The 15,775-nt window shown below is 46.5% G+C and overlaps 1 non-coding gene across 1 annotated transcript; it reads left to right on the top strand.

Moving 5' to 3' along the window:
• Positions 1-15,409: 15,409 nt before the first annotated feature.
• LOC131291605 (5.8S ribosomal RNA) lies at positions 15,410-15,564 on the top strand. The gene has a single exon (XR_009189389.1). It is a non-coding gene; the product is annotated as a 5.8S ribosomal RNA (ribosomal RNA).
• The last annotated feature ends 211 nt before the right edge of the window (positions 15,565-15,775 follow it).

Below are 15,775 nucleotides of genomic sequence, written 5' to 3'. Positions count from 1 at the left end.
TCGTGGAGATATTAGAGAAACATTGGGCCCAAAAGATACCAAGTCGCAGGAAATGGGCCCTCCAAGAACACCCTAAAATCCCAATTACGGCTAAGTTGCAGGCCAGCTAGCGAAGTGAAATGTTCTAGGCATAACTAGAACACGTTAATGCGCAACTTTTTGAATCAGAACTTTTTTCGATATCTGGCCCCCAAAGGGGGGGATATGGTCGATCCAAGGATTTTTCCAAGTTTCGGTACTTTTTACGGTATCACTCATAGCTCCGGCTGTAAGTAAGCAAATGACAATCTAAGACATGATTTGGAAAGGTATTGAGTAGTACTAACTTACGTTAGAACACAGCGAAGCGCTATCGGTTCATGGCAAGGCCGATATAAGCAGTCAAAGATGAAAAATGTTGACAAAATGAACAAAAATTACCTTGGTACGCGAATAGCGGCCAGGGATGAAGAGGTACGAAGGTGGTGTAGAAGAATTATAATTAGGGCTTGGTACGCTCTAAAAGTTTGCCGAAGACCGCAAAGCGCTCAGACCCATAGAAAGTGGCCATTTGGGCCGAACAGTGCGTGCAAAGAGGTGAAAATGCAAAAATTGCACTTTGGGGGGCGATTTGCGGGGGGAAGGAGGGGTCGGAGGGCAAAATGTCCCTTAACCAAAAAGTCTTATCTCGTCGAGATCTACAACATTGCCGAAGACCGCAAAGCGCTAGCTCGCAATCGAAAAATCGAGAATTTGAAAATTTTCTAAGTCTTGGGCTCCCTAAGGAAAAGTTTCAAAAATCACGTTTGTCCCCAATTTTGAAGGGGAAGGAGTCGGTTCCGGGGCATGGTGTCTTCGGCAAAAAGTCTTATCTTTTTGCGTACTTTCGACTAGTTCAATAAAAATTTTTGACCCAAAATTTGTTCGGCGGACCCCTAGGTCGAAAAACCCGAAAAAAGTCGAAAAAAGTCGAAAATGTCGAAAAATGAGAAAACCTCATATTCGGACTCTACACGAGCCCCAGATATTGAAAAGTGAAATCCGCGGTCGATTTGGAACAAAAAATTGACCTAGGCAAAGTTGTATGGAGGTAGGGACCCCTGAGAAAAAAGTTTGGTCCCGAGGCTCCTTGGACCACCAAGTCCCTAGGTCGGACCAAAATCGGAAAAAATCCGACCAAAGTCGAAAGTGTCGAAAATTTTAAAAAACCCCTTTTGGGGCCCTATGGCCTCCCTAGATAATGAAAAGTGAGGTCCGCGGCCGATCCGGAAGAAAAACTTGACCTAGGCAAACTTGTATGACGGTGGGGACCCAAAAAAATTTCGATGAGTGTAGTTTAGACAGGCCGGAAAATGTATCGGTGGTCCGTATCAAGGGACGTCTTTTAGTTCCATGGGGTGGTGGTCGTCGAACAAAGTCGCCTAGGTCGACCACCAGAAAGACCAGTCGTGTTGTAATGGATGTTTTGACCACTTTACTAGGGAAACCTAGTAGGTCGAAGCAAATTTGGGGTTCGAGATGAGTTGGTGAAAGTTGGTCCAACCTAGGTGTGCTTGGTGGAGGTTGACCATGAAAGTAGAGCATGATGGGAATGACCATAACTTTGGTTCTAGATGTCGGATCGGTACACTTGAGGCAGTTTTGGAAAGGTGAAGGCCTGCTCTAGCTATGTTTCCTACCAAGCTGAGCGCCTACTAGTGACCCGGAGGAGGTATTAAGGGTCAAAGGCAAAAAGGGGTACCCTAAAGTGCGTGTGACCAAGAAAATGGGAAAAACGGTATCGCCTATAGCTCAGGCTGTATGGCTCGGATCGGAAAGCTTGGATATGCGTTGGAAAGGTCTTGACGAGCGCTAGCTATGTGTCCTACCAAGCGAAGCGCTAGGTGTTGAGCAAGTCGGTCATATTAGAGGGCAAAGGTGAAAAATGGTGGTTTAGAGGCGAAAATTCACCTTATGATCGAAAATAGCGGGCGAACGATAAGAGCTACGAACACGGCGTAGAACAATCATAAGTACGTTACCACAAGACCTAACTTTGGCCAATATAAAGCGAGAAGATCGGAGGTACCCATCAGGGTGATATGGCTGGTTCAAAGTTGGACCAAAACGAGACTTGAGAAATGGATTGAAACACGGTATCGCGAATAACTCAGGCTGTATGGAACGGATCGACAAGCTTAGATCAGTGTTGGAAAGGTCGAACCGAGCGCTAACTATAATCCCAAACAACCGAAGCGCTAAGTGTTGAGCAAAACTGAGTTATTAAGCGACAAAGTGGAAAAATAATACCAAAATGGCCAAAAATCACACAAGACCAAGAATACCGAGCAAGCGGTAAGAGATAGCGGGTTGACGTAGAATACTTATAAGTTTGCCTCTACGAGACCTAAAAGTCGTCCATAGACAGCGAGAAGATCGGACCACTCTGGAAGGGTGATACGAGTGGTCAAAAATTGGCAAAAATGAAACATGGCTAAAATGGATTTGACTTGTGCACCGTATAGCTCCGGCTGTATGGCATGGATTGTTAAGCTAGGATATGTTTTGGAAAGGTAACTCCCAGCGCTAGATACGACTAGAAGAAAGCAAAGCGCTAACTAGCATGATTTGGATGTTATTAAGTGTCAAAGTCGAAAAATGTTACCAAAATTGAAACTCGAGTACATTGGGCCAAAAAGTACAAGTTGTGAAATTTGGACTTACGAGTAAAATACCGAGCAGGCGGTAAGAGATAGAGACTTGGTGTAGAACAATTATAAGTTGGGCATGTTATAACCTATATTTGGCCCGAACATAGTCTCGAGATCGGTGGTACCTAAAAGGGTGGTACAGGTGTTAGATGGTTTTCCCAGAGCATAAGCTCCACATGATATGGAAAACGGGAAACATCATAACTTCGGCTGTATGGCATGGAATGGAACGAACAAGGTATCGATGGAAAGAGAAAAGGTAGCGCTAACTATAATTCCTTCCAAGCAAAGCGCTAGCATGTGACCGTTTGGGTGTTATTGTGAGTCAAAGTCTGAAATTGTTACCACGAGAGGCGAAAATCCAACTAAGTCCATGAATACCGGGCTGGCGGTAAGAGATACGGCTTGGCCGTAGAACATTTATAAGTTGGCCAATACAAGACCTAAGTTTCGTCCATAGACGACAAGAAGATCGAAGATACCTGAAGGTGAGATATGGGCGTCCCAAAGTGGGCCTTTGAAAAAGTGACAAACTTCCCTTATAACAGCATACACCAAATATCTCTGGCTCTATGGCACCGAATAAGAAGTTGAGGTCAGCAATAGAAAGGTGATAGTCAGCGCTAAATATCATACGAACAGAGTGAAGCGCTAAAGGGAAAGGATCTTGGTGATATAAGGTGACAAAGTCGAGAAAAGTTGCCTCAAAATCATGAAAAATGTGAAAAAATGGCTAAGTCCCGGGTGCCTTAAGGGCAGGTTGATCGAATGTACCGAGCTGGCGGTACGAGATAGAGACTTGGTGTAGAACAATTATATGTTTGGCATGGCAAGACCTACATTTGGTCAATACAAAAAGAGAAGATCAAAGAAACCCGTAAGGGTGATATTTGTGTCCAAAGGTAAAAAGCACTAAGTCTTGGGAAACTTATATGAAGAAAAAGGACCCTGATGGGTCATATAGGATGGATCGAAAAATCGGCTAAGTCCCAAAATGGGGATGTCAGAACTACACTCATGTGTTACCACACCAAGCAAGGCAAACTTATATGAAGCAAAGGACCCTGATGGGTCATATGGTATTTTACGAAAAATCGGCTAAGTCCCAAAATGGGGATGTCAGAACTACACTCAAATGTTACCACACCAAGCAAGGCAAACTTATATGAAGCAAAGGACCCTGATGGGTCATATGGTATTGATTGAAAAATCGGCTAAGTCCCAAAATGGGGATGTCAGAACTACACTCAAATGTTACCACACCAAGCAAGGCAAACTTATATGAAGCAAAGGACCCTGATGGGTCATATGGTATTTTACGAAAAATCGGCTAAGTCCCAAAATGGGGATGTCAGAACTACACTCAAATGTTACCACACCAAGCAAGGCAAACTTATATGAAGGAAAGGACCCTGATGGGTCATATGGTATTTTACGAAAAATCGGCTAAGTCCCAAAATGGGGATGTCAGAACTACACTCAAATGTTACCACACCAAGCAAGGCAAACTTATATGAAGGAAAGGACCCTGATGGGTCATATGGTATTTTACGAAAAATCGGCTAAGTCCCAAAATGGGGATGTCAGAACTACACTCAAATGTTACCACACCAAGCAAGGCAAACTTATATGAAGGAAAGGACCCTGATGGGTCATATGGTATTTTACGAAAAATCGGCTAAGTCCCAAAATGGGGATGTCAGAACTACACTCAAATGTTACCACACCAAGCAAGGCAAACTTATATGAAGGAAAGGACCCTGATGGGTCATATGGTATGGATCGAAAAATCGGCTAAGTCCCAAAATGGGGATGTCAGAACTACACTCAAATGTTACCACACCAAGCAAGGCAAACTTATATGAAGGCAAGGACCCTGATGGGTCATATGGTATTTTACGAAAAATCGGCTAAGTCCCAAAATGGGGATGTCAGAACTACACTCAAATGTTACCACACCAAGCAAGGCAAACTTATATGAAGCAAAGGACCCTGATGGGTCATATGGTATTGATTGAAAAATCGGCTAAGTCCCAAAATGGGGATGTCAGAACTACACTCAAATGTTACCACACCAAGCAAGGCAAACTTATATGAAGCAAAGGACCCATATGGGTCATATGGTATTTTACGAAAAATCGGCTAAGTCCCAAAATGAGGATGTCAGAACTACACTAAAAAGTTACCACACCAAGCAAGGCAAACTACCTAGGTGAACCCTAGCAAGAAACACGGACCAAGTCAGATGGCCTAAGTCAAGAGAACAAGTGACCTAGGCAAAGTTGTATGACGGTGAGGACCCTGAAAAATCTGGTTAGTGTAGTTTAGACAGGGGAGGTTTTTGGGTCGGCTGAACCTCCTTATTTTGGGTTTTGACCTCCTCAAGAAGCTACACCTAGGCAAACTGCCTAGGGTGAAAGTGCGAAGACCAATCGAATAGTAAGACAAGTTTTGACCGATCGCCCTAGGCAAGCTTGTATGAAGAAAGGGACCCTATGGGTCATATGGAAATACATGAAAAATCGGCTAAGTCCCAAAATTGGGATGTCTGAACTACACTAAAAAGTTACCACAGCAAGCAAGGCAAAGTACCTAGGTGAACCCTAGGAAGAAACACGGACCAAGTCAGATGGCCTAAGTCAAGAGTACAAGTGACCTAGGCAAAGTTGTATGGCGCTGAGGACCCTGAAAAATCGGGTTAGTGTAGTTCAGACAGGGGAGGTTTCTGGGTCGGCTGAACCTCCTTATTTCGGGTTTTGGCCTCCTCAAGAAGACAGACCTAGGCAAAGTGCCTAGGGTGAAAGTGCGAAGACCAATCGAATAGTAAGACAAGTTTTGACCGATCGCCCTAGGCAAGCTTGTATGAAGAAAGGGACCCTATGGGTCATATGGAAATATACGAAAAATCGGCTAAGTCCCGAAATTGGGATGTCTGAACTACACTAAAAAGTTACCACATCAAGCAAGGCAAAGTACCTAGGTGAACCCTAGGAAGAAACACGGACCAAGTCAGATGGCCTAAGTCAAGAGTACAAGTGACCTAGGCAAAGTTGTATGGCGCTAAGGACCATGAAAAATCGGGTTAGTGTAGTTAAGACAGGGGAGGTTTCAGGGTCGGCTGGACCTCCTTATTTCGGGTTTTGGCCTCCTCAAGAAGACAGACCTAGGCGAACTGCCTAGGGTGAAAGTGCGAAGACCAATCGAATAGTAAGACAAGTTTTTGACCGATCGCCCTAGGCAAGCTTGTATGAAGAAAGGGACCCTATGGGTCATATGGAAATACATGAAAAATCGGCTAAGTCCCAAAATTAGGATGTCTGAACTACACTAAAAAGTTACCACATCAAGCAAGGCAAAGTACCTAGGTGAACCCTAGGAAGAAACACGGACCAAGTCGGATGGCCTAAGTCAAGAGTACAAGTGACCTAGGCAAAGTTGTATGGCGCTGAGGACCCTGAAAAATCGGGTTAGTGTAGTTCAGACAGGGGAGGTTTCAGGGTCGGCCGAACCTCCTTATTTCGGGTTTTGGCCTCCTCAAGAAGACAGACCTAGGCGAACTGCCTAGGGTGAAAGTGCGAAGACCAATCGAATAGTAAGACAAGTTTTGACCGATCGCCCTAGGCAAGCTTGTATGAAGAAAGGGACCCTATGGGTCATATGGAAATATACGAAAAATCGGCTAAGTCCCAAAATTGGGATGTCAGAACTACACTATAAAGTTACCACATTAGCAAGGCAGACTTGTATGAAGAACGGGACCCTGGTGAAAGTAGCAAATATCCCAAACCGAACATGAATATTATACACACAAGAGTACGAACATAAAGGAACACGGACCAAGCGTACCGAGAGAATCGGTACTATAGAACCCTCGTGGTTCTACACAAAGACTTTATGTTAGGGGTTCAAGCCCCATAGTACTCAAACGGTGACAGTAGCAAATATCCCAAAACGAACGTGAATCTTATTCACAAGAGTACGAACATAAAGGAACACGGACCAAGCGTACCGAGAGAATCGGTACTATAGAGCCCTCGTGGTTCTACACAAAGACTTTATGTTCGGGGTTCACACCCCAAATCGAACGTGGAATTTACTTTCTGATGGTCATGCGGTCGTCCAAAGGGGTCTAGTATCCTGGGATGACAAGCATCACGGGCACAGCTCGTATCAAAACAGTCGAAGAGGCCCGCGAAAGCTTGCTTTCCATGGCTATGCGATGCACAAATTGAGTTTACTCACCGTAGTATAAAACGAACGAACCGAACCTATCCGAGTAGGGATAATGGGCGCAGTAACATACTTCTGTGACCCAGCGAGAGTTGAACGAGGTGACATGAACTGTCAGTGGCTTATATCAGATGGGATACATACATGAGATTGCTTTCAAATCTACACTCGAAAACCTAACCAAGTAAAAGCGAACGTGGGAAGGATTCGAAACCGGTCACGAAATCTTAAGCTGGAAAGAGTCATCACTATGGATACATATTATGCGAAACCAATCAAGTGCTCAGTACTGATCCAAAACCTAAGAGCACTAGTGAACACCTTATTCTCACCCTAGTTCACATCCAAGTGATCGACCACGTGTGTGAAGCAAAGACCAATCGAATTCCTCAATGAACCGAACACTATGAACAAATGGCCAAAAACGTTATAACTATCCAAACATCCTACTATCTAGCGAAAGTCATCACGATGGAACCATACAATGATCTTAACCTATAGCGCTCACCTATTCCTACCCAGAGTGCAAGTGAACAGATTGCTCACCCTTACCAGTTCACAACCACGTGATCGACTAACATACCGAGGTTACCACAAGTCAAAGTTATACGTTTACAAGCGCAAGACCAATCGAAAACCCCGAAAGCAATCTCGACCCAAAATGTATTATCCGTGAGTGTAGTCGAGTCTCGTACTCGTCATCTGTAATCGTCGGATAGAATATCCAGTACACGGTTGTCTTTCCAAATGAAATCTACATACAGAACTCGCTCTTGGCAAATGGGTGGCATTGGCGCAATCAGGAGCGAGTTCCCGTCCGGGTGCCAAGTGATTGGCAAATGTCTGGGGGAAAGCAACCATATATTGATTTGTCTGTTAGTGTACTGGGTGTTTGAGGTATGTAGTATCCACGCTTGGTTGGGTGTGTCAGAGGACCGTGAATGCGTTCGCAACCCCAATTGGGGTACATCGGGAATGATTTTGTGGAACCGATGTGCCCGGCACACACTAAGTTTTGTTGCAAGTTAATAGTGTGCCATGTCCGGGGGGGTTGTGATTAAACTCTGGTGAATTGCGTACTGTGGTGATTGGGGTATGAAAGCCCCGCAGTTGCAATGATCGGACGCGCCTAGCGTGTCCTTTAGTTGATGGTAGGGAAATGAAGGCCCTTGTCAGCTCACCTAAGTATTCATGGAAGTTTGGCATAAGGTCGCTGTGGTAGGGGTATGAAGGCCCCGTCAGCGCATGCACAATCGGGCGCACGAGCGCTTAGCGGAGTCGAATGCCGCTCAAGTGCCTGTCCGGTGCATCGGGTGTGTGTGATACGAGGGCAATGAGGTTCGCACGGGGGCTCGCCTCCCGTGTGCTACCGGACTTGACAACATATAGAACGTGGTGTTTGCTCCTCCGGGTGCAATGGGACAATGAACATTCGAACGCAAAGTCGGAATTCTGGTTGATCCTACCAGTAATATACGCTCGTCTCAAAGGTTAAGCCATGCATGTCTAAGTACAAACAGATTTAATGTGAAACCGCATAAGGCTCAGTATAACAGCTATAATTTACGAGATCATCAACCTAGTTACTTGGATAACTGTGGAAAATCTAGAGCTAATACATGCAACATGCCAGGACCCTCGCGGGAACTGGTGCACTTATTAGTCAAACCAATCGCGGGTTCTCCGTGTCATTGAGTTGAAGTCTGGATAATGATGCTGATCGTATGGTCTCGCACCGACGACAGATCTCGCAAATATCTGCCCTATCAACTATGGATGGTAGTATAGAGGACTACCATGGTTGCAACGGGTAACGGGGAATCAGGGTTCGATTCCGGAGAGGGAGCCTGAGAAATGGCTACCACATCCAAGGAAGGCAGCAGGCGCGTAAATTACCCAATCCCGGGACGGGGAGGTAGTGACGAGAAATAACAATATGAAACTCTTTAATGATGTTTCATAATTGGAATGAGTAGAGCATAAATCCTTCTACGAGGATCAAGTGGAGGGCAAGTCTGGTGCCAGCAGCCGCGGTAATTCCAGCTCCACTAGCGTATATTAAAATTGTTGCGGTTAAAACGTTCGAAGTTGATACTTGTCCAACACAGTCCGGCTCCGCCGACCCGGTCAACCCGTGGTCGGTGGGCCAAGTCGGAATCTGGTTGCGACTCAATGGTGTGGTAGGGCACCAAGTCTGTGTCATGGTGTGCCCTTCAACGGGTGCAAGTGTAACATAGAGCTCGACCGCTCACGTTTACCTTGAACAAATTAGAGTGCTTAAAGCAGGGTGCCCAAACGCCCTAGAATAATCTTGCATGGAATAATGGAATACGACCTTGGTCTAATCTTTCATTGGTTTGTACTCAGACCGGAGGTAATGATTAACAGAAGTAGTTGGGGACACTAGTATTACGGCGCGAGAGGTGAAATTCGTAGACCGTCGTAAGACTAACTAAAGCGAAGGCATTTGTCAAGGATGCTTTCTTTAATCAAGAACGAAAGTTAGAGGATCGAAGGCGATTAGATACCGCCCTAGTTCTAACCGTAAACGATGCCAACTAGCAATTGGGAGACGCTACAACCAGGTGCTCTCAGTAGCTTCCGGGAAACCAAAGTCAGGTTCCGGGGGAAGTATGGTTGCAAAGTTGAAACTTAAAGGAATTGACGGAAGGGCACCACAATGAAATGGAGCTTGCGGTTCAATTTGACTCAACACGGGAAAACTTACCAGGTCCGAACTTATGGAGGTGAGACAGATTAATAGCTCTTTCTCAAATTTAAGGGTAGTGGTGCATGGCCGTTCTTAGTTCGTGGATTGATTTGTCTGGTTAATTCCGATAACGAACGTGACTCACATATGCTAACTAGAACGCAGTCAGCGTTAATGCGTCGATGCCGATTGGAACGGGTTAGGACCTTTCGGTGGAGTATGACCTGACACCTTCGCTGTTCGTGTGCGCAAGTGCACTTACGGTACGCTGCTTAGCAGGACAATTTGTGTTTAGCAAAATGAGATCGAGCGATAACAGGTCCGTGATGCCCTTAGATGTTCTGGGCTACACGCGTGCTACAATGTGGGTAGCAGCGTGTCTCCTATTCCGAGAGGAACGGGAAATCACTCAAATACTCACTTAGTAGGGATTATGGATTGCAATGGTCCATATGAACTCGGAACTTCTAGTAAGTGCTGGTCATCAGCCAGCGTTGAATACGTCCCTGCCCTTTGTACACACCGCCCGTCGCTACTACCGATGGATTATTTAGTGAGGTCTTTGGAGATGATCGTTCGCTGGATCCTCGTGAACCGCGTCTGCTTTATCGAAGTTGACCGAACTTGATGATTTAGAGGAAGTAAAAGTCGTAACAAGGTTTCCGTAGGTGAACCTGCGGAAGGATCATTAGTGGCCAAGTGATCCTTCCAGAAGTCCGAACCTGCGGGTTGAGACTTCGGCACAAGTTGCCATATGATAATTGACGAAACACTATAGAAGTCCGAACCTGCGGGTTGAGACTTCGGCACAAGTTGCCATATGATAATTGACGAAACACTATAGAAGTCCGAACCTGCGGGTTGAGACTTCGGCACAAGTTGCCATATGATAATTGACGAAACACTATAGAAGTCCGAACCTGCGGGTTGAGACTTAGGCACAAGTTGCCTTATATAAAACTTCGAACAAATACACAAGTCCGAACCTGCGGGTTGAGACTTAGGCACAAGTTGCCATATGAAAGTTGACGAAACACTAACAAGTCCGAACCTGCGGGTTGAGACTTAGGCACACGTTGCCTTATACATGACTTCGAACAAATACACAAGTCCGAACCTGCGGGTTGAGACTTAGGCACAAGTTGCCATATTATATTCGATCAAACACTAAGTAGTCCGAACCTGCGGGTTGAGACTCAAGACCGTAACAAGATGTCACTATACAAGTCCGAACCTAAGGGTTGAGACTTAATGCGATCTAGATACCAAGTTGACATCCAATACCTGTTGAGCAAAACCAAAGATTCCCTGTTCTCGAATGATTACACTATATAACAGGGAATCATGAAGAAATCAAGCAAGCGTGAAACAAAGTCATCACTTGGGCATGCTCGATAGCCAACCACATGACCTTAACCTAAGAGAGCATGCAAACCACATGATACCTATAAACGATTAACCCGCCCTAGTTCAATCGTTCACCAAGTGATGACTTCAGTATGGCTAAGAGAAAAACTTTTAAATGGGAAAAACTCTAAGTCCGAACCTCCGGGTTGAGACTTCCGCGTCGGAGGTGGGCGCACCTCCTATCCGAAAGATGATGAATCAGGGGTGTTCGGTCAGCAATGGTCGGATGCCCCGTCGTAGTCCAACTATGACAATCAAAGTCAAGACCTCCGGGTTGAGACTTTCCGCGAGTACAAGCATAAAGGAACACGGACCAAGCCGTACCGAGAGAATCGGTACTAGAGCCCTCGTGGTTCTACATTGAGAGAGCCCTCGTGGTTCTCATTAGGGGCTTTATGCAAGTCGTACTCAATACTGTGGTGTGAAGTATAAAGTATAGTCTTCGCCTGGTCCACGCTGCTTCGGCGGTCCTGGGTAAGATAGTTCATTCTAGCTTGCCCTATAGTGGAATGAGGACACTTAATGCTTCGTCTTTTAGCGGCGGCTAGACTCCTCCTCACGGGGAACGAGTTGACGCACACAGCGGCGGCTTACGCACTATGGCAATCATGGATGCCTGAAGATTCCGTGAAGTTCTCCCCTGGTCCACGCTGCCTCGGCAGTCCTGGGTAAAATGGAATATTTCCAGCTTGCCCTATAGTGGAAGAGGACTATCCAACAATACAAAGTCAAGACCTCCGGGTTGAGACTTTCCGCGTCGGTGGTGTCGCGCACCGCCTATCCGAAAGATGGTGTAACAGGGGTGTTCGATCAGCAATGGTCGGATGCCCCGTCATAGTCCAACTATGACAACCAAAGTCAAGACCTCCGGGTTGAGACTTTCCGCGTCCGGAGGTACGCGTACCGCCTACCCGAAAGATGGTGTGCTTCTGGGGTATTCGATGAGTCGGATACCCCGTCGTAGTCCAACTATGACAATCAAAGTCAAGACCTCCGGGTTGAGACTTCCGCGTCCGGAGGTACGCGTACCGCCTACCCGAAAGATGGTGAATCAGGGGTGTTCGATCAGCAATGGTCGGATGCCCCGTCGTAGTCCAACTATGACAATCAAAGTCAAGACCTCCGGGTTGAGACTTCCGCGTCCGGAGGTACGCGTACCGCCTACCCGAAAGATGGTGAATCAGGGGTGTTCGATCAGCAATGGTCGGATGCCCCGTCGTAGTCCAACTATGACAATCAAAGTCAAGACCTCCGGGTTGAGACTTTCTAAGAGTACAAGCATAAAGGAACACGGACCAAGCCGTACCGAGAGAATCGGTACTAGAGCCCTCGTGGTTCTACATTGAGAGAGCCCTCGTGGTTCTCATTAGGGGCTTTATGCAAGTCGTACTCAATACTGTGGTGTGAAGTATAAAGTATAGAGTCCTCCACTGGTCCACGCTGCTCCGGCGGTCCTGGGTAAGATAGTTCATTCTAGCTTGCCCTATGTGGAAGAGGACTCAATACCCTACCTGTTGAGCTTGAAACAAAGTCATCACTTGGGCATGCTCATATTGCCATACACAATTACATTATATTCGAATGAGCATGCAAGCGACCCTATATAGACCGAACCAAAACGATAGATACCGCCGTAGTTCACCCCAACCAAGTGATGACTTCAGTATGGCTAGTGTGTGAAGTATAAAGTATAGTCCTCCCCTGGTCCACACTGCTTCGGCGGTCCTGGGTAAGATAGTTAGTTCTAGCTTGCCCTATGTGGAAGAGGACACAATACTTAATACTTAGAGTACAAGCATAAAGGAACACGGACCAAGCCGTACCGAGAGAATCGGTACTAGAGCCCTCGCGGTTCTACATTGTGAGCCCTCGTGGTTCAAACTAGATACTTTATGCAAGGCGTACTCAAAACTGTGGTGTGAAGTATAAAGTATAGTCCTCATCTGGTCCACGCTGCTTCGGCGGTCCTGGGTAAGATAGTTAATTCTAGCTTGCCCTATGTGGAAGAGGACACAATACTTAATACTGTGGTGTAATGGACAAGGTATAGTCCTCCACTGGTCCACGCTGCTCCGGCGGTCCTGGGTAAGATAGTTCATTCTAGCTTGCCCTATGTGGAAGAGGACTCAATACCCTACCTGTTGAGCTTGAAACAAAGTCATCACTTGGGCATGCTCATATTGCCATACAATATTCCATTATCTACTAATGAGCATGCAGCTATATGATATTAACCTGTAAACGATTACCCCGCCGTAGTTCAGCGCTTCAACCAAGTGATGACTTCAGTATGGCTAGTGTGTGAAGTATAAAGTATAGTCCTCCCCTGGTCCACACTGCTTCGGCGGTCCTGGGTAAGATAGTTAGTTCTAGCTTGCCCTATGGTGGAAGAGGACACCATACTTAATACTGTGGTGTAATGAACAAAGTATAGTCCTCCACTGGTCCACGCTGCTTCGGCGGTCCTGGGTAAGATAGTTAGTTCTAGCTTGCCCTATGTGGAAGAGGGCATACAAGACAAAGTATAGTTCTCCCCTGGTCCACGCTGCTTCGGCGGTCCTGGGTAAGATAGTTAATTCTAGCTTGCCCTATGTGGAAGAGAGCATACATGAACCAAGAACGAAGGTTATGATCGAGGAATGATTCGACAACTAACCGATGGTATGAAATGTGAAGAATTCAAGCAAGCACACAATCAAGTCATCACTTGGGCATGCTCGATAGCCAACCCTATGACATTAACCTAGTAGAGCATGCGAAAACCAATATATATGTAAACGATGCCCCTCCCTAGTTCAGCGCTTCAACCAAGTGATGACTTCAGAATGGCTAAATCAAATCGGTTCAAAACATACCATCGGTACCCTATTGAAACACACAAGTCGATATCAAACCTCATGATTGTGTAGTCCTCCACTGGTCCACACTGCTCCGGCGGTCCTGGGTAAGAAAGTTCATTCTAGCTTGCCCTATGTGGAAGAGGGCACATTACTCAATACTGTGGTGTTATGAACAAAGTATAGTCCTCCACTGGTCCACGCTGCTTCGGCGGTCCTGGGTAAGATAGTTAGTTCTAGCTTGCCCTATGTGGAAGAGGGCATACAAGACAAAGTATAGTTCTCCCCTGGTCCACGCTGCTTCGGCGGTCCTGGGTAAGATAGTTAATTCTAGCTTGCCCTATGTGGAAGAGAGCATACATGAACCAAGAACGAAGGTTATGATCGAGGAATGATTCGACAACTAACCGATGGTATGAAATGTGAAGAATTCAAGCAAGCACACAATCAAGTCATCACTTGGGCATGCTCGATAGCCAACCTCATGACATTAACCTAGTAGAGCATGCGAAAACCAATATATATGTAAACGATGCCTCCCTAGTTCAGCGCTTCAACCAAGTGATGACTTCAGAATGGCTAAATCAAATCGGTTCAAACCATACCATCGGTATCCTATTGAAACACACAAGTCGATATCAAACCTCATGATTGTGTAGTCCTCCACTGGTCCACGCCGCTTCGGCCGTCCTGGGTAAAATGGAACATTCCAGCTTGCCCTATGTGGAAGAGGGCACATTACTCAATACTGTGGTGTGAAGTATAAAGTTCAGTTCTCCCCTGGTCCACGCTGCTTCGGCGGTCCTGGGTAAGATAGTTCATTCTAGCTTGCCCTATGTGGAAGAGGACACTTCATACTTCGTCTCTAAGCGGCGGCTTGACTCCTCCCTACGGGGAACGGGTTTACGCGCACAGCGGCGGCTTACGCACTATGGCAGTCATGGATGCCTTACGTTTCTATGAAAAGTGTGTTCCTCCCCTGGTCCACGCTGCTTCGGCAGTCCTGGGTAAGATAGTTAGTTCTAGCTTGCCCTATGTGGAAGAGGACACGTAGACTTACTGTGGTGTGAAGTATAAAGTTCAGTTCTCCCCTGGTCCACGCCGCTTCGGCCGTCCTGGGTAAAATGGATTCATCCAGCTTGCCCTATGTGGAATGAGGACACTTTATGCTTCGTCTCTAAGCGGCGGCTTGCTCCTCCCTACGGGGAACGGGTATACGCGCACAGCGGCGGCTTACGTTATGGCAGTCATGGATGCCTTACGTTTCCATGAAAAGTGTGTTCCTCCCCTGGTCCACGCTGCTTCGGCAGTCCTGGGTAAGATAGTTAGTTCTAGCTTGCCCTATGTGGAAGAGGACACGTAGACTTACTGTGGTGTGAAGTATAAGGTTCAGTTCTCCCCTGGTCCACGCCGCTTCGGCCGTCCTGGGTAAAATGGATTCATCCAGCTTGCCCTATGTGGAATGAGGACACTTTATGCTTCGTCTCTAAGCGGCGGCTTGCTCCTCCCTACGGGGAACGGGTATACGCGCACAGCGGCGGCTTACGCAAGTTAGTCACCCTCGGCAGTGGATCACTCGGCTCATGGATCGATGAAGACCGCAGCTAACTGCGCGTCATAATGTGAACTGCAGGACACATGAACATTGATAAGTTGAACGCATATTGCACGTCGTGGGAACCTACCATGATGTACAGATGACTGAGCGCTTATATTTGAGAAATGTATCGCATACATTTAACTACGCCGTGACACCCGTCACGAGACGTGCACCATGATGTTAACTAGGGTCGCGACGACCCGCTAGCATTAAAGAACCCGTGGTTTACAATATACTGGCATTGGAATTCGAAGTATTTAGAGCGTCCGTGTTCCCGCGTGAGGCGGAAGTACGAGGAGAAGGCGTGCTTGTGGTGTCTGTG

Source organism: Anopheles ziemanni (assembly GCF_943734765.1).
Source record: "Anopheles ziemanni chromosome X unlocalized genomic scaffold, idAnoZiCoDA_A2_x.2 X_unloc_111, whole genome shotgun sequence".
NCBI classification, from domain to species: domain Eukaryota; kingdom Metazoa; phylum Arthropoda; class Insecta; order Diptera; family Culicidae; genus Anopheles; species Anopheles ziemanni.
Note: the sequence above shows the minus strand (reverse complement) of the source record. Positions and strands in the feature narration are given on the sequence as shown.